The sequence below is a fragment of the Temnothorax longispinosus genome, chromosome 5, assembly GCF_030848805.1.
Source record: "Temnothorax longispinosus isolate EJ_2023e chromosome 5, Tlon_JGU_v1, whole genome shotgun sequence".
Lineage (NCBI taxonomy): Eukaryota > Metazoa > Arthropoda > Insecta > Hymenoptera > Formicidae > Temnothorax > Temnothorax longispinosus.
In genome coordinates this window covers 19530706-19558065 of record NC_092362.1, presented here as the reverse complement: position 1 = coordinate 19558065, position 27360 = coordinate 19530706, and the positions used below count along the sequence as shown (strand labels likewise).

General features: G+C 42.9%; 1 protein-coding gene and 1 long non-coding RNA gene across 4 annotated transcripts in view; one reads left to right on the top strand and one right to left on the bottom strand.

The window, feature by feature from the left end:
- The window catches only part of LOC139812786 (uncharacterized), a 207963-nt gene extending 206371 nt beyond the window's left edge, over nucleotides 1-1592 (bottom strand). The window contains exon 1 of one of the 2 annotated variants that reach the window (XR_011731932.1): nucleotides 1172-1592. The gene's annotated coding sequence lies outside the window, so the exon portion shown is untranslated. The remainder of the gene's footprint in view (nucleotides 1-1171) is intronic. The other variant, XR_011731933.1, reaches the window with a different exon arrangement.
- LOC139812788 (uncharacterized) overlaps nucleotides 1-27360 on the top strand; it is a 66659-nt gene that overhangs the window by 6063 nt on the left and 33236 nt on the right. For both annotated transcript variants that reach the window (XR_011731939.1, XR_011731938.1), the window contains exon 2: nucleotides 13413-13644. This is a non-coding gene — a long non-coding RNA (uncharacterized lncRNA). The remainder of the gene's footprint in view (nucleotides 1-13412; nucleotides 13645-27360) is intronic.

The following is a 27360-nucleotide window of genomic DNA, read 5'->3' as shown; positions in this document are numbered from 1 at the left end:
TAATTTTACGACAATTCCGCTGCGCCGGTCGTCGTGGGTGTAAGCAATTTTCCAGTTCATCTACCAATTCGGCCTCAGACTCCCACGCGATCCTGACAAACGTGACTTCGGGCTTCGAGGTCTGTTCCCTTTGTGTTTGGCCAGCCAGCGTGACCGAGGAATGCGCGTCGACTTTATCTGCTCGGCGACACTCGCTCGCTCGCTCCTTTATCGTTCAATTAATCCACACGCAGGAAACAATTGGCACACGATGCTTGCCGCAAAAATACGAAACGTCACACTGATAAAATTGCAGTCACGCTAGCCAGATATAATCGCGATTTGAGCAATTTGATCATGATTAAAATACTTAGAATCGAGGGCGTATCGATTTCCTAAGATTAATCTACGCGCAATTAATCACCTCAGATTGAACAACTGGTTGAAAGGAAACATAAAACATTCTGTGTAACATTGAAAGTTGAAATTTAAAAAATTGATGAATTAATAAATTCTACAAAATAAATCGCGATCAGGTAATACCTTTAAAAAAATATAATCTGAATGTCAAAGCATAATCTGAACCGTGTGTTTTCGATTCTTGTGCATCGACAAGATAATCACATATTAGTATATTAATCAATTAAATTGTCTTTAAAAGACAAAAATAATTCGTGCATCTAATAGTTAAAATCTGCTTATCACGATTTAAATAAAAATATCTATTTTAAAACGCTCTTTTTTAATCGAAGGAAATTAAGAGTTATCTTACATAGACGATTGTAACGAGTTTCCTAACGAAGTATGAAATATACAATAACAACTTACTTATTGAAATTAATTTGAGATGCAAGAGGATCAGAATATTCGGTGTATTCTTATTTAATAGTTTATATCTTGCAGTAGCGAGCTGACTGGTTTTGATATTCGTTTTGGTAACGATACATTACGATGTACGCGCAACTTGCGCACACTAATCGATAACATAATATAACATAAAACAATATAATAGCGTATAAATAAATACATAATGACTGCATTCGAAAACTTTACTCGGGTGCACACCGCGTCGTTCTATCTTTGTTACTTACTAAAAATTGAACAAGGATAGAATGTGTATGTGACGCTGGTATGCACCCGAATGAAGTTTTCGAACGCAGCCGATATATGTATAAGTGACAAATAAGCTCACCCACGGTTGCTCCGCCGTCGCCTGATGCCTCCCAGGCCTTCTCCTCCCCTCGGATTCCTTCGTTACACCGACACAACCTTCACTCGCGGAAACACTTAAGTTAGATAGCCTATTAATGCTCGCGCGTCACTTTAAACGGCACTCCCGGCGTTGGACACACACGACGCCGCTTCGTTTTGCGACGAACAACGCGAAAAGAGCGATATAATTTACGAGACTACGAGCCACTCGATATCCGCGACGTGTCACAAACGCAACACGGACGGTATCCAAGATGACGGAGAAACTTCGTAAATCGCGCGACGCGCGACCAACTTCACGCGGTTCACGCGGCAGGAGCGATTATCGATCGACGCGACGACGGCGACGATGCTACACCTGTTGGCTGTTGCTCGCAGCTACAATTTTTTATACTGTCTATACATCGAATGTTAAATAGTATACGCTCGCGTTTTCCGCGTAATTACTAGCTCGTCTGATAACGCGGACAAATATGCGAGTTGATATCGGAAATAAACGTTCGCGGAACACGAAATCCAAAAATATGATCACTTTGCCGTTTATTTGTCCGTACAAATAGATTGCGATCGAGCGAATCTCGCGAAACACGCGTTTCAATGATTTACGAATGCCGAATGATTTTGCCACTTTGCAATGATTGTCAGACGTTGAATCGAGAGTATAAATAACGAATCGGCTTAATCAAATACGTCGCGACGTTTTACCCGGCTTGTAGCTAATTCGCTCTGTATCCGCGAAGTTTCGTTTTCGACGACAAAAGTGACGCCCGGCAACTTCTTACTAAAGCGTCTCATAATACGACGCTAGTCAAGTTAATGGCTAACAAAAATGTGAACAAAAATGCGGTTATTCGAAATCGAAATTAAATATTATCTTGTATGTAAAAATCCAACGAAACACACGTATTTATGGACGCTCGATATATCACAGCTTTCTTAAGTTGTTAATTATACTTAAATCGACGAAGATTTAAAAGCGTGATGCACGAGGATTTACTCGGATCGAAACATATTTGTACATGCACATTATACATGCAAACGTGAGTGAATTAGGGAACAAGAGCGAAATACATGTCACTCGGGGAAGATCCTCAATGTGCTTACGACTTGTTAATCGCGGGATTTAATCACACGGATCGGTACTTGATAAATATTCATGAGGAACGATCGCATTTGGTGTTTCTTACTATTCGTCGTTATAGTATTACGAAGAATAATGCGACGACACGCGGAACAGCTCGCGCCCCTAACCGCTCGAGTCTCGTCGTTCGCAGGAATGCTGAGTAATTAAGTCACGATGGGGTCGCGCCACTCGCGCCGTCGCGGTGAGCGGTGACGCGGAAACCCTGAGTAGTGGGGTTGGAGAGGGGGGTAGGGTGACGTAGCACGGTGCGCGTTCGGTGTACGTATAGTCCGCCTACTTCCCCCTTCACGTTTTACGTCGTTTTACGTTTTATCTTTCGACATAACGATCACTACCGTACTTCTTGCTTTAATTACACAAGTATTAAAGAAAATATCGTCATATCTTATAATTATTACCTGCACGACTAAAAATACACATTCGTAGTTCATAGCGAAGCAAACACATCGCACGATTTTATTTGCGGCCAAATTATTTCGCGATATTTGCGGCCAGTAACTGTCGCCGCAATTAATGATACTTGGACACGAATATATCGCGCCTCGAATTTTTGTCTTAAATTTATCTATCACTTCAAAATTGATAACGTGGAGTAATATATGAATCGAAGGATCGAATCATTAACGTACGTGTTATATAGATAAATAGAATAAAATATTTCGCATACATTTATCTTATTGTATATTCATGATAGCAAATCTTCTGGTATGCGACGTTTGTTTTTGCGGTGTTTACAAGATGTATAATATACACAACTCGTCGCATTATTATTTGCGCGATAAAATTCGGCAGGCAGATAATATTACAATTTACATTTCTTTGACGATACCAAAATTTTTCGTTTAAATGTAACTTGCTCATCACTTTCGAATTGAGAGTAGAGGAATAGTCGGATCGGATTACTCAGTAATGAAAAACGATAGCATAAATTCGACGTCTATCTCATTCGTTCGTCTATCTCATTCGTAAAAATCCTCCGCCGTTAAAGATTTCGTCTGCTCTGTTAATTTAGTAAGATTCATGGATATCAGGCGGATTGTACAGGTTCTTTTTTTACGTTATTCTATCGTCGCAATGAAGTGCACATCGCGATTAACGTCGGGAGTGCCGTGTAAAGTGTCGCACGATATTTTCGCGAGTGTTATATTAAACACGAAAGAACGTGAGAAGAGAAAGAGTCTTAAGAGGCATCGGATGACCATGGAACAACCACGGGGTGAGTGAATCATTATTTTATATTTTATTCGTGTTTTTTAGCTTGCGAAATTTAATCATTTCACAACAATCGTATAATATTAGACTTTAAAAGCGTCAAATTTTATAGAGGGGAGTAATCGTTTTTTTACAATTAGCTGACAATGAGTATATTCTCAATCGATCTCTAATCAAAATCAATTAAATTATCTGTATCTCAAAATATACAACTTTATTCCCAAAACTTCATCTGATTCTTTTTTTATATATAAAATTCATGTAACGACAATAAATATGGGTCTAAAAGATGATACCGATAACAAGTTCTACAAGGCCAAAATTTTACGGATTAAATAAGGCTAAATAAGTGATTTTTTTATTTAAAAATGTACCTCCAATGTTTCGCGATAAACAAATAATTAAACATAGGGTAACCAATTATTACACAGAGATTTATTTCCTGTTATTATCGCATTTTCCTTGCGTTGTTATATGTATAATATATTTTCATTGTTATAATTTATGTAAAAAGAATGAAGAAATTTATAACAAAATATAAATTTGAAACGATAAGTTCACAATAAAATTAAATTCCAAAATTATCAGAATAAGTAAAAAGATATATGACGAGAGAATGGCTGTTAGCCAAAGGCATATATTTCTCGTTGAAATGTATAATTTATCTTAGCCTTGTTCGTAAAATGTCTGCTTTTTAACAACGTAACCACCCTTTAATCATTGTCGTTTGCGATCGCATTTCACGCGTGTCTCAATAACTTTAGAAAATTTATGAATCGACACTCCTACAACTTTGCCGTTTGAGAAAGTAAAAAGAACGATTCGTATGGGAGGGAGGGCGCACATACCGATGAAAATTTCAGACTTAAACAGCGATGAATAGTTTATGCCCGACAGCGTGGTTGAAAAAAAATTTCATAGCCGATAACGTGACGTATCGATGTCTTGGCCCCGGAAATTGGCGGCCGCGTTTTGCACGCGTCACAACAACTTCGCGAGATTTATTAATCCGCTTTAGCCCACAGGCGTGCACACCTATTCACGGAGATTTTCCAGCGTAGTCGAGTGAGTTGTTTATGTGAGAGCGTAACGCACAGCGGCGACAATTTTTATTCTCGAGCCGCCTCGATGTCTCTGCGGCGCGACGTCTGCGGTCACATTTTGCGCGATAATTTTCCAGAATCCAAAGCACGATCGTAAATCAGATGGACCATGGGAAAATGAAGCTCGAACCGCGAGTAGGCAATCGAAAGCGGCCATGATTTGTCCACGACGCCTAATTACAGCCGGAACGGCGATCGCATGATGCGATATATGCTTAGGTACAGCTAATTTAAATGATTGAGACGGCGTAATCGTCGCGTTCTCAACGGCGCACGGCGGCAGAAGATCATCCATCGCTATTTTTATATGTTCGCCGTGTTCATCACGTGGGCAGCTAGTAATTATTCTATTATGCGGCGATTTATGTTGCATGCCGCACATCACGCGAATTTGAAGAGGCGGATTCCATCGCGAGACAATCGTGGGAAATTTAATTCGATGTTTTAGTTATATATGCATTGCAAAATATTTTTAAGATATATAAATTAAAACTCTTATTTTTCTTTTTCTATCAAAAGTATAATATAGCAAAAAATATAATGTAACTAAAAGAATGTTCTTAATTCTCTCTCTCTTACGATATTCCATTATTACTATGTGACTTAAACTTATGTTCTCTCTCCAAACGGATAACATCGCGATTCATCGGAATACATCACGGTTCAAAGTACCTACAGAGCCGATTGAAACAGGGTTATCATACAGCTCAGCGCAACAACGGGGTATATCTGAAACAATGCAGGTATTCGATTCGATTACGATTCCGCAGTTCATCTCTCATTCCCGCCTACAGGAAGCGCATCAGAGAGGAGGCGGCTTGAAATTGCCAGCTGCGGCTTTGGATTTATAAAGGACCGGCCGGCAGAGTCCAGACCGACATGGCGATCCGATCTTGTCGATTCTCCGAGCCTAGTTTGCGAGTGTGTGTGTGTGTGTGTCAATCGCGTCTCTGTGCTTCTAGCACATCGTTCGTCGGTCGTGTCGGGAGCCTGCTGCTGCTCGGTTCCCATGAAGTTGCTGACGGCGTCCGGCGGCCTGCATCTCATTGGTATTCCGGGCAACTCCCGGGTGGAAGGAGTGCTCTATTTTACGAGCGGTTGTATATGATCTCGACAAATTGGCCTTTGCCAGATTTCAGCGTGAAAAAAGAACGGGTAGCGGTGGGTAGCGGCGGGCCGCTGATAGTAACGACGAGCCAGCGCTTCGCCTCGTTTCAACCGCGCATATTTACAAGTTCATAATTCGTACCTCGGGCCGGAAATTGCCTCCGCACGTCCGACGTGAGATACACGTCGAGCGCGTTCGTTATTCCCGAAAGTAAGTCTCCTGTAAAGTCTCCATAAAAATTTCGGAAGTTAATAATAAAGCTCGAAGTCGCGCCGGCCGCGGCGCCGCGCGAGATGAAGTTGTGAGACGTCGTCGGTCTAAATTATTCCTCGTGGATAATTAGATGGGCATGGCCGCTCGCGAGGGACCATTATCATCGCGTGCATTTTTCTCGGCACCTAAGCAGGCGCTCACTCTCGTACTCTCGTCAAATCACCTATAGTCATACATCAGTGTTACGAGAGACTGATCGTCAGAACGGGAGTCGACCGGGCCACAAACGCGCCGGCTTATTTCGACAGAGTCATTCCGCACGCAACACTGTGTTCTATTCCCCGGCGTAGGTAATCAGAGCGCTTAATTATCAGAACCATTTCGTATACGAGGCGCGGCTGTATCGCCAGGCCCCCACGTCACATACAGCATTCCCAAAGATCATAACGAGAGACTACGACAAAGAAAAGGGCGGTTTCGGCCGCAGACAAACGAGGCTCGATACAAGAGGAGAGAAGAGAGTAGAAAGCAAAAAAAGAGAGAAGTCGATAAGGGGGCCCCGCGACCGAATGAAGTGGCTCTAGGCTAATTGGCTTCCGTTGCTTTTTCATGGGCTGCTGCTTTTTCCCATAAATTAACTTTACGCGACGCTTTAATTAAACTACCGTAGGTCGTGCCCCCGGAATATTTCAGATAGAAACGAAAGAAAACGACCGTCTTCGCTGGCATACCTTCTATATTACCATCAATTTATTACAGATACCATGGCAGTCGGAATTAACTATCGGAGTACAATTTGACAGGATCCAAGCATCTCTGACGATCTCGACAGTAACAACGCGGTAATCACAAGTTAATGTGAAATGTAAAAATTTCGTTATTTAATCTCGTTTCGTGATTTAATTTCGGTTAACGCGAGCGCGTAATTCGGTGAGTTGAACGCATATTTTACACGAACGGGTTGAACGATCCCACGTGTCGAAACGAATGAATATTCAACGTGTGATAACTCTATCTCCGGTGAACAAGTAAATTGAGATTCCTCTCAGTCGTACGAGGCGCCTCATTTGACTTAGGCGACCGTGTCAGCTGGCGTTCGCACGAGCGCTCAATACCGAAGGACACGTATAGAATTCCCCATCGTACGCCAAATTATCACGGACTTCGGCTACTTTGCCCGTCCGCTGTATCGGATTCCACGCTACTGGTATACACCGAGGTCATTCGATCTCTCGGTGCTTTACCAATCCGGCCATCTGTCATCGGCGCACGTTTAATCTGACTAATAAACCGCACGACGCGGATTATTATAAAACCCATTTTATCAATCATGCTTAAAGTAAAAATATTTGATGCCTGCACTTGCGCGATTTGTAAATATCAAATACATTTTCTCGGTTACAAGTTATATCTTAGGTTTTGTCAAATATTTTTTTTTTCTTATTAAATGTGATATAAAGGAAATATCTTTTCCCCAAAAAACACATTATATTCGTGATTATATCCAATAATGATAAACGTCGAAAAAGTAATTGTCTTATCAGCGAAAATCTGCGAAATCGTTCAACTCCTCCACGGACAAGATTTCGGCGACGGAGGAACCCGCGCTCTTCAATACTGTCACGAGGTGGTATTTTAACGATCTAACGACACGTCCGCTTGGTTGACATCTTCTGCTCCGTTCTCAGAATAAGGACTCTTGGCTCTCGCTCCTGTCAGATAGGTCAGGATCCCGTCTCGCTGCCTTAATTGGATCTCATGTTGGTCCATTATCACAATTTCGGTAGCAGTCCAGTTACTCCAGTATTTGAGGAATTTCTCTCTCTCATCTTCTCCTCCCTCTCTCTTTCTCTCTTTCTCTTTTTTCTTTTATCTTTCTACTTTCCTCGATGTTTTGCTTCATCTTTTCTTTCTTAATATATCGCGAGCTACTTTGCCCACTTAATTATCGTATTATGTATAAGCACGTTACGGAAACACATTAATTTTGGAAAATAATAAAAAAAATATGTGAGAAATCGTATTGGTAAAAAATAATCATCTTTTATACTATAATCTCAAATAAACATACGTAAAAATCTAAAGAAGTGCTCCAATAATAACGTTTATTATCAAAACATGAATTATTTCTGGATTTTTAAGAGGTAATATATAAAATAGCGGATAATATATAAAATATAAAAATGTATATAAAACAATATGATATATTGAGATCCATAAAACAATATAGCTGAGATCAAATTAAATTTTTAATCCTTTCGTGCAGCGGATACAAAGAACTATTAAAGGGTAACGGCTTCTCTGGCGATATCCTATCTCTACTATATGGTAGCACAGTAGTGCCTTTCTCTTATCTAAGCCTAGATCCGAAACAGCCGCTCCCTTTCTCTAGTGCCCTCCAGGCATCGTTTGATCCTACGAGAACTCCCGCCGACACAAGATCCTCAGACGATTTAAAGAACTCGCTCTATCGTATCTTACCCCCTCAGCAGTCTTGAATCTTACGGATTCGGATTTCGATAAATCCCTACGATCCTCTTTGACGGCGGCTTTTCCGTCGAGGACGCTATAGTCTCTCTCTAGTATTTCAAATAGCCTTTTCATGTTATTTCCACCGTGCCGGCGCTAACTTACTAATTTCTAGGCATTCTCATCCCCGGAAATTCCCATGATTCCTACCACGTTCAATTACACAAATACACCGCATTCTTCACGCCACCCTGTTGAAAGGTATTAATACACATTCGCTTTGTATTTTATTGTAGATATTAATTAGAAAGACCCGCGCCGAAATACTTACAAATAACTTCTCATTAACTCGAAAGGACGCGCATAAATAACTCTGTGCCTCCTGCGGAGGCACGAGCATACGTTATGTACACATGCGCCCATTATATCAACTAAAGACACCGCTTTTTTATCGACTACTAGACTAATTATTAAACAAGAATACAAGAACACGAATGTGCACCTGCAAATGAAGGACAGCATTTCAATATCCTTTCGGGAATCTAAACAGTGTATTATGAGTGTATATATTAGTATAACATGTACAGGTGATCAACGTCCAGAGCGACGCGACGCGATACCGGGCTTAATATTACGAGCACGCTCGCGCGCAAATACAATGACTGGGCGCAAAAAGGCCCAGGTGATGCCCAATGTCGAACGGAATGGCGAGCGAACGACGACGGAAGGGTAGTCAGCGAGGGAAGGGTCGGTCTGATCATGGTGATCACGGCGTGTAAGATTGTACCAGTTTTTCTACGGGCTATTGATACCGTGCAGAATGTTCCCTCGGGTCTTCTGCTCTCCCCCCTGTATATGCATGAGTCCGCGAATTTCTTACGCGGTCGCACGCCCGTTCGTAAAACGAATCGCCGGCTACGCGTACAGCTTTATGCGTGTTTTTCGTCGCTTGGACGTCGCGTCGTAAAGGGAAAGAAAATAGAGGGAGAAAAAAATGCAACGTTAAATCAATCTCTATGAATGGAATAATATTCAAGCATATTCACGTGCGATAGAGCTAAACGTAATTGATATTAACGAAAATTTAACGATCGTTTATACAAAATTGCCAAGGTGTATATTTTATATTATCGTTTATTATTGTATCATAGATTCTTTTGGGCGATCCGTCAAGTTGCATGTTCGAGGAGATGTTCGTAGACGTGTGCGCTCTACACATCGTCCACGCTCTGGTCATCATCAGAATTAAATGCCAAGTGAAATGCCAAATGGTTAAGACGTAAGATCTTTATCAGAGGCTATTTAATCGACTGTGATGCACAGCACGAAGGGCCATTTTATTTTGAAACAAAGACGCAGGTGAACACAAGCGCCCGGCGGAAGTAATGTCTCGTGACGGGCGAAGCACAGTAATGAGATACGCGTCAAGACATTTCTTTTTCCCTTTCTACAAATTTGCAGAACGCGATGTTAGCATAGGCCGATGAACAAGCGCATATCGCGTGTATCGCCACGCATGGGCGCGGCGAGTGGGTTCAGAAAAACTGCCGAATACTCTTCCGCGCGTAAAGGAACGTCTGTTATAACCCCTCGTTAGCTCGTTACCGAATGCCACGCAATACACGAAATCTCGCGATCCATCTCGCTGGAACATGGGGTTTCGTGCCGGAGGACGCGATGCGGCCGCTTGTTTCGCCAAGGAATTAAGGTTTTATCCGACGGTAGGAAACACGGCGGGCGGAGGGAATGAATTCTCGCGAGAGCCGGGAGCCAATTATTGGCTTCTCTTGGCGCGGATCTAAAAGCACCTTTTCCCTCTCGCATGGTCGATAGGACCACGATCGTGCACATCCGCGTGAGCTCACTTTCTTTTCCTCCGTTTCCCTATCCTTGTCTCTCACACGAGAGCGACTGAAGAACTGGAACGGGCCACATTCGACACCTTCGCGGCCTGATTAACGCCGCCAGCGTTAATTATGTTTCGAACAGACGGCCTAATTGCCGACAATGGTACGAGCAGAGGTGGGGAAGAAAGGGTCTCGCTCGCACGATCGACACACCGCCGCCACACCACCGCCGCGCCGCGCCGCGCCGTTGTCGTCGTGCCTCTCTAAACGAGATCAGCGGCTATGTTTACGTGCTAAGCAGCCTAATGGAAGCGAACCAGAAACTGGTTACGGAGAGGAGTTTCGGGGAAACGAGGAGCCCGATGTGCAGGAGCGTGGAGCTCGTACGTGACGAAGGGATCCAATGGATTTTCGTAGAAAATGGGATAAAAACCGTTTACGCTTCTTTATCTTTCAGCCGCTCTCTTTTACGTACGTGTATATATTTCTTTAAATTAGATTCAGTAGCAACTCGTACAGCAACATTTAAAGAATCGATCGATGAGAACCGATGAATTTTTCAATCGTTCTCCTTGCAAATTTATTCCATGCGCGACTCCAACCACGAAATATTTTAAATCCGGCTATTTCGAAATGACTCGTGCGGGAGAAGGAGATAAAATTACGCAAAAACCAACTCGGCGTCACACATGTCGAAGTGAACTGCAATGCAAAACAGAGCGCGCAAATACGTCCACGAGGCGCGGAATACATAATGCATGCGCGGCCGCGGCGTGCACTTTCCGCGGCATGTGCGAGGTCGAAAAATCGGTTGCCGGAAGGTTTCTCGTTACCGTCGAGACGCGGTAAAAATTTCCATCGGTGCGAGTAAACATTCGCGCCGGCTCGGCGCAGCCAGGTTCATCGTAAAACCGCGAGACCGTTTAGAAGCGTTTACACCGGGTTTACGACTCTCCTCCGTACCCTGGTACGGTACGGAGAAAGGGGTTGTAACCCAATAAGAACATACACGCGTGCACGCACGACGACGCGGAGGCCCCGCACAAAAGAATTTTTACGGTCTCGCGTTACCGAGCTGGAACCCTCTCTCGCGCGCTCCTCTCTCGCTCGACCCGAAGGAGCCGGAACGAGGCACTTCGTGAACTAGGAACAGGTTCCGAAAGGAAGAGCTCCTAGACTCTTTCTCGCACTAGAAACGCTCCGCTACTTTTTGTCCGGCTCGTTAAGTCGAGCGCGATGAAGATCTAAGGAATACGTAATGTTGAGAACACTGAGCACGGCGGGTCTGTCATGGTTTGTCGGTAATTCTTAGAGAAACAAAACTGGAAATGTTTATTGGGATAAATTTTGATCTCTTCCCTTGATTAAACACTCGAAGGATTCTAAGAATTTTTCTGTTGTCGCGCCAGCAACGAAAAGAAGAAAATAAACAGGTGATTGTGAGGCACTCAGATGGATTAAAACAAGAAGGAGATACGCGCGCGACAAATGTACAACAAGAATTTTATAGACGCGCCTTATTATTTTTACTTTTACGATTCACCTGCTTCTCAGGAAACCTTACCCCAACCAAAGTGTTGTTATTATAGAACAGAATTCGCAAAAAAACAAGCTGTCACTGATCGAAACGATGCAATTGGGCGGCTGCAGAATCAAGAGCTTACGCTCGTGGGATCCATTTACCGATTTTCGTCCTTGTCGATTCGTATCATTGACAGATTTAGGGAAAAGCGGTATCACGCGGGAGCTGCTTTAATTGGCACGATGAAATCCCGCCCTGCCTCTTCTCTCTCTCTCTCTCTTTCTTTCACGCTCCTCTCTAGCGAGAATATATACTGCAAACGCGGTGAATTCATTTCGCGCGCTCTAATGAATTCGAAACGCGCAGTTATCGGTGCGTAAAATTTCGCGCTAAACATTGCTGGACCCTGACGGTAGCTCGGCAATGCGAAAACGCCACGTGGAATACGAGAGGATGGCGATAAACGCTTCGACGATTTTATTCTCCGCACCAGAAGTGTCGACGGAGAAAAAGGTGAATGCTTGTCGCGAGTTTACGACCGCACGATCGTCCTTCGCGTCCGCCCACAAAATTTACAAAATTCGGACGTTAAATAAAATCGCGATAATTTCTCTCCAGAGAAAGACGCACAAATAAACGATTTAATGTTAAATTTTTAGAATGTTGCAGTTTCAGCAATCGTATACAGAATAGTTACCTCGTGTTGAACTTCGTATAAGTTTCATTTACTTTAACGTTCTCGCGCTTTCAAGATTGTAATTGCTTATGGATATAGAAAAATATAAATGCCATATCACGTATTTTACCCTCAATATAATTAAGTTCTTTTCTATTTGCAAATCTCGCGGGATTTCTTAAGAATACGTCTCGTTTGATCGTTTTTTCGCATTGTTTGCAACACGAAAAGAAATAGAAATTTCGTACATTACAAAAAAAATGAAAGGAGCGTAATCAGGGATAATAGTACCTGCCAGGATGGTCATGATTGGCAATAGCAGGGGAGAAGGACAAGGAAACCGTTAAGAGACCTGCTGTTTTCTTTTTGCCTCAAAAGAAAGTTGTACTCGAGAATGAATACGATCATTAGTCTGTAGGGAAACTGCGAGGAGTCATTGATCGAGATCCATTATTCTCGGTATATTTTCGTAGGATCGCAAGGATCGCAGGATACGATATACCTAGACTTTGATGAAGGAGCATGAGGACCCTCGAAAGGTACGCGTTCTCGCTGACAAATTGTCTTCGCTTCGTCACTGGACCCTCGAAACCACGTTTCGGCGCTTCGATACTCAATCTGCCCCGTCTCGCAAGGTGAAAAGCGAAGAGGACAAGCAACGATTCGAGAAGGATGGTTCATTAGTCAACGAGAGATGAGCCTTTGTTAATTTTTGTGCCCGTGACCGGACCGGCAGGTTGATCGATCAGAATCAGAAAATCGATCAGAACTGCTAGCTTGGAAGGAATTTAAAAATTCTTCTTGAACACGTCTCATTTAAATTACGCCCATGACATTTTCTTAACAATAATACAAAGCTATTTAGAATTTATCCTACATTTTTATGTTTTACTAGCATTCAGTTTGTTATGTTTCGTATTGTTTCAGATCGCCTCAAATCAATAGCTCAGCATGACGTCCAACAATTCATGATAGATCTGCCCCGGAATTACGCCGTCAATCCATCCCTCCGATTTTCATCAAGCTGGCCAAACAAAGTCTGTATCAGCTTATAAATCAATGACCAGCAATCGTCAGTGCGGCGAGGCGTCACGCGAATCATGAACGCGATACGATCAACCCTCTTCTAAACAGCAGTCAGATCCAAATTCCGAGCGAGGTAAGTAAGTCTAACGAAGGCTAACCAGGGAACCTCCCGCTAGTGAAACGTGAAACGCACTTTTAACAGTGGTGTATACACACGCGGCGTGCATCTCACACCCGTGCCCTCTCGCGCACCTGTACCTATAGGTATCTGGATCTCGAGACAGCGCAGCGTTCTGCTCGATGGGGGCCACACGAGGTTTAGTGCCCGTAATCTTCCCGTCTCTTCTAGGGCCGTGCCCAACGGACAAGACAAGCGAGAGAGCATCTCGCGCCTGTAATTTTCACACCGTTCGCCAAGTTGGTTTGCAAATGTGCGAATGATAGCTCCGTTCGACTCAACTCAACTCGGCTCGGCCGAAGATGATTGCAGCGCGCGCCCGCCCGTTCTCTTTCTCTCTCTCTCTCTCTCAAACGAGAATGAAGAGAGGGCGGAAGCATGATTCGTCTTTCGTTCAACGAGAAAATGAACGTACGATTTCGGCACCGGCGAAAGGCGCCTTTTGCATATCGGCCCTCTGGATACTTACAAGCCATTGGGATCGACGCGAGTCGGGCCCGGTGCAATTTCGATACCCTTGTTAGCGAAATTCGACGAGCCACCCTTCGGAAATCTCATGACTTCGAGGCCCTCGCAATATGCAGTCGTTCCTAAGTATCATTTTCGGATCTTCATTTGCTTTAATGTTCGCGAATTCGTACCCTCGTTGCAATAATACAACGACATATCGTAAGAGAATCATTCGCTCTCTTTCTCTCTCTCGATCAAATTCTCAGTTTTTCAAACGTAGCGTTTAGTATTTTTTTCTTTGCATCGCTGTATATGTATATTATTCGACAGGGGGAATTTATTCCTCGAATTCTGTGAGCAACGTAGCGTGAAACCGTGATAAAAACGATACCGCGAACATTGTAGCGATGAAAGACGTAGTATATAAGCCTTTAATCAACGATTGGAGTTGCGGTTTTTATCTCGCGACAAGATCAAGAACGCAAATGGCGCGAGACCCGTCCAAACTTATTAATTTTTATATCAACGCAGTTTCATTTTCGAAAATCGCAGCTACTCATTTAGTCGCCGAAATGAGCGCAGTCGTAATAGCCTCGTTAATATATTCATGATGCAAAGTGTTACGTTGTCGGCGCTTCATTTTATCGCGCCTTTTTTCTCAAAATTATTTAACGCCAATCTTCACAGATAAGTTTGGTGAAATTTTAACAGTGAACGGAGTGAAAATTTGATGTCGTAAAAAACGAACAACTCGATATGCAAAGTGGATCGTTCTTGATACACGTGAAATGTTGCTGATTCCGCTTGCCTCTGGGTATTTCATTTACAATTACATTGAGAATGCAATTTTGATACCTCTCGCGGTAATAATCACGCGTTTGCCTTAATGCACGAAATTTGACGATTGCTCCGTAATGCGTGGTTACATCTCGAAATTACACACGGCAACAAGCTTGCACGATATCTCGCCGGCGTTGCGAAAATTGAATTACCACATGCGATGCAAAAATTGAATATTTCCACGCGAATTGACATATACATATTATACATGCATGCAATTTCGATACTCTCGTTAATAAAAGTATTCGAAATACCCAAGGAGGAAATTTCAATGAACGATTGCTACGAGATTGGTCTTTAATTTTTGCATCGGAAAAAAATAAGAGCCTTGCGAACTCTGTTCGCTTCACTGTGCAATGTAAAAACGAATCGCATCCATAAGAAATATTCAAAATTCCACTTTTTGTTCGTCCTTTCATTTTCGAGTATATTATGCGTCAACATTCCGGCCAATTTCTTAAATAGAAACGCTTCACTGTGAGCCATTCGGCAAACTTTACAACGCGGCGATTGTCTGCCAGATGATTTAGTGCGGTGAGCCACGTATGAATTTGCGAGAAACAACGAGGTGTAAAGAGCACCAACCGACGGTCCGACGAATCTTGACGATATTCAGGCCCGGACGATATTCAAGCGACTTTAAATGCAGGTATACGACCAAGTACGGACATAAACCAAGAAACTGCCTCGCATAACCACGACCTCGACGTAGCTTCGAGGTACTTTCCACAGTACATCATACGATATAATCCCTCTCAGAAATTGTCCGTTATATTTTGGACCGGTAACACTCTCGTCTGTTATACTCTAGTCGAAATGCAAGATTCTCTATCTCCCTCGTGAAAAATATACTCTGTGGCTTACAGTTTAATAATTCGATCGCGAAGATGCACGGAAATCTTCCTTAACTTTTCATCTCCAAAAACAACCGAATTAATGAGATCGAAGATCACTTAAACGCTTTTAACCAATTATTTTCAGGATATACATGTAATAATTTGTCGCTATATTTATTATATATATTGAATAATTTCATTAATATATCTTATTTCTTTAAAATTTCGCTGTTTTTATCAGACGTAGTCTTCCATTTTCTCTGCGGAAGATATAAAAAGCCTTATATAAAAGCCACGGCATCTCCGACACGAGAACGTTGATACAATTTTTAGTCGCGTGGCTTGCATCAGGACGCACGCCATCTCAGGCCCTCTTTATTGTATAATAGAAAGGGCTCCGGAGTCCCCGAGCGTTACTTCCTTTTTTCGAAAGAAACGATTAGGGGTCTGGCATTGTACGAGGCCCTAGTCGCGTGCGATAGTCACGCCACGTTACGTGCGCGTCGAGGTTCATCGATGCAATCATCTAAATCGTTCTAACGACTGCAACCGCCGTATTCCGCGGCGCGTATTCGCCGCGAAATCCCATCGTAGATCGGAGATGACTTCACCGGCTATATTCGTCGGTCCCGACGGTCTAAACGCGCTATTACTATGTTAATAAGCCGATGGCGTGTCTATCTGCCCTATTATACCGCGCTGTAATCCTATGCACGCAGAAATATAAGGGCCATGGAGAGACGATGATTTTCGTAAAATCTCTAGCGATACGATATAATAGCTACGGAGACAAGGGAGACACTTCGTGAATGGTCCAAGGCGTTATTAGACGGCGACCGTTGAAAAGAATGATAATGTGCACGAAATAGCACGGGTCTGCACGTTAATACGGCGGCATTCTCATTTATAGTCCAGCGAGAGTTTGATAATTTTATTTTGCTTTTCCATCGACGCCCATTTGTAAAATCACGCCGAATTCTAAGAATTCTAAGGTAATTTAGTATTTACCGTCTTGCTAGAGAGATTGACAGTCAACAATGACAATTATTATAATGGTAACGACGAATCACGAATAATAAATTAATAAGCCATAGATTATAGGAGTAACTTTTGTATAATTTACATATTTTTGGAATTTCGATATAATTGATAAAATTCTGAAAGTTTCTCAAAGAGTTTTAGAGTGTTACAGAGTTTCAACAACGCTTTTCTCGAATAAAAATTTTGTAATAAGTCACCATAGATGAAAACACATTTGACATTTGACATTTTTTAAAAGTTCCATATATAACGGGAATAGATAAATTAGTTCGGATTGTAAATACAAATTACATTCGTCACAGACACGGTTATATGAAACGCCAATAAAAACATCAAACTAATAAGAAATTCCTAATGGAAGTTCCTAATCGATTTTCTTGCCGACCTGACTCGAAAACGTTAACGCGTTGACTTACGCATGCTTATTGATGATTCATTCGATTAGTTAAGGTAAGAGGCACCTACGAAAAAAAGATTAATCTTCTTATAATTATTCATCTTCAATTCCTACTGACCCTGTTCAATTTTTCATGCGTAATAATAAAATCCTAACAAAAACACTTATATATAATGTTATATATCGAATACTATTAAAATTCTAAACTTTTAAAACCAGCACGAGTAAAAAAAAACAACAGGTGCATTACATAATTTGCCCATATTTTATGACTAAAATGACTTTTACATGGTATAATATGAATATATAAAATATCGAAGATTCTCCTCTTTTTTCACCTCTTTTTTAAATGCAAAAATATCTCAGTACATAATACGTTTATCCCAAATTTTCTACGGTTCGAATGTATACAAAATTATATAAACGTAAGGCGCGTTTATTAATTTAAGACGTGCAAGTTTTTTTAAATGAATCCTCTACGTGGCAGCTTTTTCTCGAGATGCACCAGGTGGTCATATATTAGCGTGGGTATGGCCACAGACACGTTTCTTGAATAAATGAGAGTCGTTCATTAGCGTGGATTAAGATGCTCGCGCCAAAGCAGAAGGCGCGGCACAAAACGGCGACGCGCATTCACGTTATTTTATCGCGCCATTGAAAATGAATTCCACCGCCACGGCCGCGTTCAGCTTGAGAGGGATATCCTTTTACCGTGTCTATCCGGAGAACATTTTTGATTAAATTGATTCTGATAATCTCGCAATCGTCGAAATAGCCTTGATAAATATTCGAACGAGACATGTATACGTTAGGGCGTAACGATATGGCTCGTTTCGAACAAAGTGCAAATTAAATATTATTCACCAACTCTCTATAATATTGCGCGCACAAATTGCCGTGTCAACCTGTTGCGCTAAATTAGTAACATTCCGTGTGGAGGCAGCGTATAAATAACAAATCGCGAGAGCTCGCACCTGCTCTCGTAAACTCTTCACGTTGCCCGCGGCCATTTGGCGACGTCCTACCGACTGAATTACCCACTGCACTGGTCTCCTACATAACGCTGCGTAATATCAGATCAAGATCCTGTTTCCGCCGCTAGCCGAGTCTGCGGCGCGTCACAGCTCCCTCTTATCCCGATTGCCCGATTGCATCCCGAAGCATCCGCGCGACGTTGCAGGCTGTTTGCAATTCCGGGGACCGATGGTGATGGTCCCGGGCACGTAATAAGTCGATAATAACAGTAATGGCAGCGATAAGCGGGTCCCTAAACGCCCCTAAACGAGGGCTAATTGTACGCCTTTTGAGCCGTCTCGATACGGCAGCCTCGAAATTGAACCAACATGCCGCCGATCCGGTTGCCCTCCCCTCGTCGCGACCAACCCAGGATCGACTTTTGCGAGCCGGTGTCATTAATTTGCCCACCTTCCGCTAAATCGCGTCGGGCCCCGCCGCACCTCGATGGAACCGCATGGCACGTCGGGCACTCGATCATACTCCAAACGAGGGCCGCGCGTCGTTTTCGGTGGGCGCGATAATCTGCGCCGTGTAAGTGGCGGGTATCGGCGCTTACCGGCGAAACCGGGCGGCACTCTCGACGGCCTTACAAGAAAATTGAGCAACATTTGTAACGCCACACTTCGTAGCCGGCGACGTGTACTTCTATAACGAGCCGACGAGGAATAAAGAGATCATTTCTCAACGGATTTCTTGGAAGTCTCGCCTTCGTCGAGCATTCCGCTGTTTTTATTTCTCGCGAATATTAATGATCGTTAATTTAAAGATATCTACAAATATTGAGAATAGTAAGAGTTAAAACTTTCTCCGCTTTGTTGTATGGCCTCGAAAATCAATATTCTTGGTATTTTAATCCCAACCCTGATGCTTATATATTTATCATATTTAAACAACAATAGTTTCCATTTTCCTAAATCTTTTTCAGCATTACCGCCGACTTAGGGCATGACTCTTTCTCAATACACGATTTTCTATTTCTAATAGTCACTTTCCCAAGGGATTCACGGATATTCGATAAGAAACAATGAAACTTTAACGAAATATAAACAAAAGGATAAGGAAAGCATAACGAAATAAACGAAGAAAGGAATTGTCATAAATATAATTTGTGAATGTCAGTTTCTTCTTCGAAGACACTTTTTGTTAGTGAACAATAAGGTTCTCTAACAAAAATACAGGGATCACGATGCCATCAAGATATCCATTATTTCGCTAATGGACAGTTATTTGCCTACAAAATCCTTTTAGAAATAGTTAATAGGATTAGTGTTCCGAAAAAATGTTTTATAGAATATTACTATTCTTTTCAGTTGAAAATAAAAAAGGAAAAATCGCATACCTCTCTCTTCCCTCCGTTTTCTTACAAAAATATTGTACGACGGAAAAATAGATAAAAAGATATATAGAAACATAAATATTTTATTTCATTGCCGTAACAAGCAATATTAACTGAAACATTATCACTTTCAACCAAAATGCATTCAGTGCTTATGTAAGCTGTTGATAAAACTATAAGTCTCAATGATGAGAACCACAATCCACCTGTTCATCTCTAGTACATCATCATCAATTTCAGAAAACGGTTGCGGTTATTCAGACCACATTAATCATCGGCAACTAGATCGGGTATTACGTTAAGGAGACGAGGCGCGCGGATTCAATTTCGCAAACATCGGCCAAACCTACCTACCGATTCATTTCTAAGTTCCTATCACACGGCACGCACCTGGTATCATCGATAATCGATAATATAAGAACTTCAATAAGCGAGTACACGTACTAGGCGTTCGCTATCGGCACCTCGAGGATAACTGGACGATCGATATCGCTGCGCGCCGACGAGAATGAATGTTGGGACGGTTTGCAACACATGAAATTACCCTGGTAATGGATTTGTTATAGGCGTTCGGGCTCACGAGGCGCAAGGATGCCGACTATAATCTTAGGTATCTGCGGGATTGATGCGGTTGTTGCGAAGAAACCGGATTAGCTCGACATATAATTTACGACGATCAGCAAACGATAAATTGTGACAGACACCTGGTCTCAAAAATTGTGCTTTCTTATCACTTGTTGCCACTTTCGCAGGCCGCAATTTCGGAATCATTTAGGCAGTCGCGCCGGAAATTTCCTGACAATCTCTCGCACCGCTTTATGATTCATAAATGGTTTTGACGGCTATCCTAACATGAGCAGTAGAAAAAACTGTAGAGCGACATTGCGCAGAGCGATAACCAGTCATGTTCAGAACAATAGCACTCTCGATCGCGATTGAATTAATTTATTTCTTGCTTTAATTGTGTTTAGGCGTGGATATCTATCGTACGGCAAAATCGTCATTCAATCAATATCCTAACGAACGACTAAAATCTTTCGTTCGTAAATCCGATCTTAATGCAAAAAAATTTGCACAGCGGCTGTCCGCTAAAATTTATTTTATCCTGTTGATAACTGCGACCGCAAAGAGGATTTCGATAAGCAAAATGGAATGGACGAAACCGGCAACAGGATTACAAAGTGAAGGAACGGACGGGACAGCTGTTGCAGCTTGCGTGCTGGAATGTGTTCCGCGTCGCGAAGGCATGCAGGTTGGACATTAACGCAATTGGATCTAGGTAATGGTTACTTACCACGATAACTTATACCGTTGTGCGCGCAACCGTCACGGTAACCGTGTCACGTACTTAATCTTTTAATGCCGGTCCGTCATGTTCATCTGGATTGCTAATTTTACTCGGATCCAGAAAGAGAGCGCCTCCTTGCGTCTATAACACTGGCTGCGAGCGGACCTGTTGAATATTCATTTCGTCACTTATTATGCGAGACACACAACGTTTAATATTCTACACAAAATTTCTCATTTAAAGAAGCTATATTGTTCAGAGAATGTTGGATTTTGAAATTGATTTTGAAAGTCTGATCGCCATATAAATGCAGCTTTAAACAATATTTTAATTGGATCTATCTCCGTCCATGTAGAAAAAAAACATGTGAAAATCTTAATATAAATCACCCATTTTGTTCACATCATCAAGGTAACAGCGCGATACCGAATCCGTTGCGAAATACAAAGATGTATCGACGGACCATGTAAAAATAATCTCGTAAATAATAGCCGATGATTAGAAGCCCTGTAGAGCGATAATAATTCAGAAGGTGGTATTTACGTCCTGTTGCTCGTGTTACCTCGTTTCTCGGCGCGTTTAGTCATTCGGTTCCTCGTTAGGCAGCCGATTTCCGAGGAGGCCGCGGCATCGCGCAGGTAAAAATTAATATTTCGGCGAGATGAAACGCGGTTCCTAGCGCGATGTCAAAGCACTAATGCCAGCGGCCGGCTGGCAACGTACGCGATCTCTGTAATTAACGCGCGGCTTAATGGCAACACGGCCGATCCACCTGTAGCGTCGGTCGCTTCCACAGGTCAACCCGCAGCAGAATCGGCCGCGTATTAAGTGGAATGACTCGCACGAGACAGGCCCCCTACCGGTAGTTCAACAATTAATACCTAATTATTTCGGTGATGAGATCCGCGCGTTCCCATCACACACGTGAAACGGATATTCTTGACGCCGTATTCGGTTGTGATCATAGGATTCGGAGCTACGAGCAGTAGAGTTGAAAGAAAGAAGGGGGAGGGTGCGGCAAGGAGAATTATTAAAGGAAACTTCTTGACGTGGTGGAAAGGTTGTACCAATTAACTTTTTATCGCGTAATTCCTCTCCTTACGATTTATATATTTCTTATTACTTTCAAGAGATCAAGATTTTCTCGAGATATAGAAGATTCGTTAATTATAAGATATACAATTATCTTTATTTTTATTAGAAGTGACAAGAGAGAATACTAGCATGCACTATAGTAAAATCGGATCGCAAATATTTACGTTGCACAGAACTTTCAATGCCACAGACAGAGACAGAATGTATTTGAAATGATAAAATCGATTAATGTAAGGTACACGATACCCGTTGCGAAATCTATCTAATTGGTCGAAGGCAATCGTCGGTGACCCACACGTGGCAAGGGGTCTCAGGTCTTTTCGTGAGTAAGCTTTGGTCGGGCGAGCGTAAGACACGCGATACAATGGGCGGGCCCCCCTGGTGGGCCCCGCGAGCGCCGCAAACCTTATCTGTCGAGATCTATGGTACGGAATAGGACCCAGGGGCCTGTTAGAAATATCGCGTCGGCCGATCGCAGATAGGATCGCGATAACGGTCCCCCTCTTTTCACCGCGAAGGGGCCCCGGACGAGGAGTGGACGAGCGACGGACCTGGATTACGGGCAGCTGGTGAGCCTTGGTAGTTTACAATAAACTGTGCTTATAGCAAATTCGTCCGGGAAACGAATATTGACATCCTCCACGCTGACGTCTTCCTCGCCGGAGAGAATCGCGAGGATCCTCTTTGTGGCACGGAAATACTTTCTTCATTCTCCAAGGTTCGAGAATGGAATCTTATTGTGCCACATTATTTCATGGATTAAAGGGATGAATATGCTTGCCACGCGCGACTGTACATTTAAAAAGTACAAACAGCCATGATTCTACGCAGGTAAAAGTTTCTTAAGATCTTACTTTTACTCGTGTAGAATCTAATGTCAAGGTTAGTTAATCTCAACTCCACTTCGTCTTATTCTGTTATTCATTCTTCTAATAAAAAAAAGATCGAGTAGCGTAGCGTAAAAGTTCGCCAATAAGACGTCGTATGCTACTGTCGCGACGTCGAGCCCGTTATCTGATCATTCCGGTCACGTCATTGAAACACCTACGCTTCCACTGTGAGATAAGCATCTGAGATAGCAGCCTATAGAGTCGCGAGATACGGCCTGGAGCCGTAAACGCTCTAGACGCCCGCCTTTCGCTATCTCGTGAATATGTTACGTCTGCGCACAACACATAGGTCACTGGACCTGTCAACGATCGTCCTCGATCGCTGTTTACGTCAATCCGGCCGTTCCGTTTGAATTAGCAACTTATCCCTTTTACCGCAATAAAAAGAATACAAAAGAGAAAAAGTCTATTGTAGATCTTAAATATCATTTTTCCGATACTTTATAGCGTACGAGATTATAAAGAGACTTTTTTTATAGCTCTTTTTGGCGCTTTACAATATCGATAATTTTATACGTGTTATAATTTTATCATATATAATCATATAACTGCGAACGGTATATACAGAAAATTTACGCCAATTGATTGTAGATCGTGATATTACACGCCACTCATTGACAGCTTCGCGATTACTTAAAAAAAATAGAGCTAAAAGGCGATTGTATTCTCGTCGAGGATTTCACGCCTCGATCGGAACATATAATCGCTACGATGATCCTCGGGAACATATTGGATTTCATCGGGAGCGCGGTAACCGTGTACCGATTTCTGGAGTTACTCGGGTGTGTCTGCCCTTTCACGGATAATTTGATCTCGTTGACGATAAAGACGTATAACGTGCGCAAGCCAAGATCTGCGATCAGATATCTCGTGGGATAACGAGCGGGATTGTATACGAAGACTAATTGCTAACGCGCCTCATACGCGCGCGGTCTGCACTTGGATGTGGATTGGGACTCGTGTACTCGGTACCTCAAATGCGGAAGAGACGCAGACAGGGAAGTTGTTTCGCGCTGATCGAGACACAAGGTCGAAATCATTTCTCGACTCCTTTCTATGAACCGATCAACGCGTTTTCCGGCATTCTCAAGTGAAAGGGAAGATCGGGAAAGGCTGCCGCCGCGCCGTAATACGAACGCGTTATGTCATCGATGTCGCAAATCGTATGATTACTTATCAAGGAACATGTGTCAAATTTATTATGGACGTGTAAATTCTTGGAAAATTTTGTACTTAAAAAGACTTTTTATGCTTGTCGAAATTCCATTTGCTTCCAAAAACATGCCCCAAGAAATTCGATCGTTCGATCCTTCGAAGAATCTCCGAAAGAGCTCGGGTTGGATAAACGACTTGAGGCGTGCACTTCCTTGGAAAGGCAATTAAAACTCGAAAACCTTCACGACGCGGCACGTAGGACCAGTCGTAAAAAAATATCCGTCCTGGCATACCGCTGTTGGATAAGCTATTTTATGCGAGGAAATAAAATCGCCGATTTCCAGCAAGTTTCCCTGAGCCAGGAAATTTAAATCTCCTGTAAAACGGGTACGCGTCTTTAGTGCCGACCATAAAAGTTTAGGACGGAAATGAAACCGCGTAAGGGGTAGACATGTCCAAGTTGATCCCAGATGCCTTTTTTCGATACAGACACACGATACGGATTACATATATAATAAAATAAAATGTGTAGAGTGTAACAATCAAATTACGAAGTGAAACAATATATATTTTATAAAAGCTAACATTTCTAAGAAACCCTTAACAGAAAAATCATTATACTTGTAAGAACTATTTTCATTACTGTCGAAATTCGTTAACGTTGACATAGTGACACGAGGGCGCGCATTAAGAGAAAAGGGGGCAAAATATTTTTCTTCCAAATGCATTCGACGACAAGCTGCACAATGATCGCCACAATGGCGAACTTTTAACACGGTAACAACAATGATGTCGTACAAGCATAATCCACGGGGTTTCCGCCGTATCTCGTCTCGATCTCGATCCCGTCGTCGGATCTACAACCCACAGATCATCCCAGATAGACCTGTGATCCTCGCCAGCTGCACCGAAAGTCGAACAACTTGTATTTTACGCCAAAGAAGAGGTTCGCAAACCTCCGCAAAATTCACATCCGTAACGTTTCAAAGTAACGCTCGTCTTTTTTTTCACACTTTTTAAATGATATCGAGGACGCCATCGACTTACAGTATCCCAAAATGGCAAACACAAAATACTTGGGAGTCACGTACGCGCTCGAGGCACATTACGCGAGATTTAAGCTCGTCCACAGCATCGAAGAACCGAACAATGCCTGGCCACTTTAAGAGAGGGCTTCTGAACATACATTTTATTCCAGGAGCGTAACAAGCACGAGAGCTTCGCCGTGGCCATGTTTCACGTTCTCGAATTCGGCATTCCGATCCGCTTGCGAGTTCATGTTAGCGCGAAACAAAAACGACACGAAGGTTCTTCGCGGAATTTGAATCCGGCCAACTACGGTATGAGCGCGGTAGAACGACTTATGGGGGAAGAAAAGGTGAAACAAGGGGTACGATATGCAAACAAACGTTTCAATTATTCAGGTTGAAGTTCGGTGCATGGGTAAAACTTTCTTTGTTATCGCGGGAATATCTGAGGAGAAAACCGTCGAAAAGAGAGAAGTCTTCGAGATTCGCAAACAGATTAAAAAGGCGGCGCTTCGTGGCTCCAGCAAATTGAATGGCTCGTCCGTGAGCATCGGCCGTACCCATCTCTCGTCCGTAGATCAAATATCTCCGGTAAAGTAAAGATCGGAAATCTTCAATGAGCGAGAGCTGGCGCGAGTAACGCGAAAAGTCGATCGGCGTCGAGATGGAGATACGCAGGTGAGTTTCGGACTGCCCCACCTCGGATTCTAACGGGGATCTTCCGTAAGCTGTTTAGTATTCCGCTGCTGATGGCTACCTATCGGTCGCCATCTCGGTAAAATATTGCACTTTCGCTGACGGCTCAATCCGGTCAGAAATTATGGCCGTCTCATGGCCGTCCGAGCAACGCTACGCGTTGTTAGCGTAATTAATGAATGGCGTCTTCGTCACGTTTACGCTGCAAAGTGGACGTTCGCATGCGATACGGCACGTTGAAATATTACTTATACGAGGAATAAGGGCATAAATAACAAGATTGTCGTGTTTCGTCAGATTGTTAGTCTTTGTGGGAGTTTGCTGTACGTAATTACGTGACATTTCTCAAACATCACTTTTTGAACAGGATCACCATTACGCAACGACCACGAATATTGTATAATAACAACCAAAAAAAAAAAAGAACCAACATATCGGGTACAAGAAACGCCAATTTGGCAATAATTAGCAAGATGGAAAGCGCGCGCTATGCGCGTCATAAAATCGAACGGGGTGCGAAAGGCGAGGCAGATTTATAAAGTGGGTTACGCACACGAAAACAAGTCGACACGGAGCCCCGTCGTAAAAATTTACGACGAGGAACAATCTCGGAAGGTGGTTCGTTAAGCGATTACCGCGCGACTTACGAATGCGCCAGGATAAAACCGAACGCGGAACCGCGCTAAGTATCATATTAATTCAGAGTTAAATTCCGATAATCCGAGCAACGGGTTTCGCTGTAGTGTCGCGGTTTCGCCGACTAATGCACGGATTATCAAGTACTCGCCGAAAATTATGAGACAGTCTTAATAATCGCAGAAACCAGCCGTGTCCCGATTGACCCATTTCGATCTCGGCATCCGCCATTAATTTAGCGGAATTATCGGTTCTCTGACAAAGTTTGCTTTCATTTTTTATGCCGTCTTTGCTATATGGCCGCCATATACCAAAAATATTTAATGTATGTGCTCCATAAAAAACGGATGAATATTATTACATTAGCGATTGGAGAGATTACAATGAAAGCTTTTTAATGTATGAAAACCTTTACATTGCTTTTAAATCCTAAGAATATCGCGATTCGCGACGAAGAGCTCGTTATTTTGTCCGAGACGTAAAATTGATCCGTTCGATCCTAAAATCAGCTGGATAAGAATGTTTTCGAAATAACCATTTAAATATGAGACTGAGAGAGAAATATGACAGTGTATTACCCCCATTTTCGAATGCCGATCGTGAGGCTTCCGGCTGCTGGCCGCATCACGGACACCTCGGTTCCTGCAATCGGCACCTTGCGGCGCCGCTTTTAGCGCCTTTAAAAGATCGAATGTATGACATTAGCGGATGGAGAACTGCACTGAAGGAATAAGGGGCCTCGTGGTCCGGTCACCTTGACCGCGAGTAATTTATGCTAATCGGCAGCCGGAAAGTACCGGTGCCCCTATGAATTTGGCACCGATCGGCTGGTCGTCCTGCGCGATGATGATTGTTAGATCTGGTTTCGAACCCTCGACAATAATGGCGGAATAATCACACGTCAGGTGCCGGATGGAACGGCGCACGGTCCTATAGCGCTCGCGCCCCCGTGAACAATAACTTTCC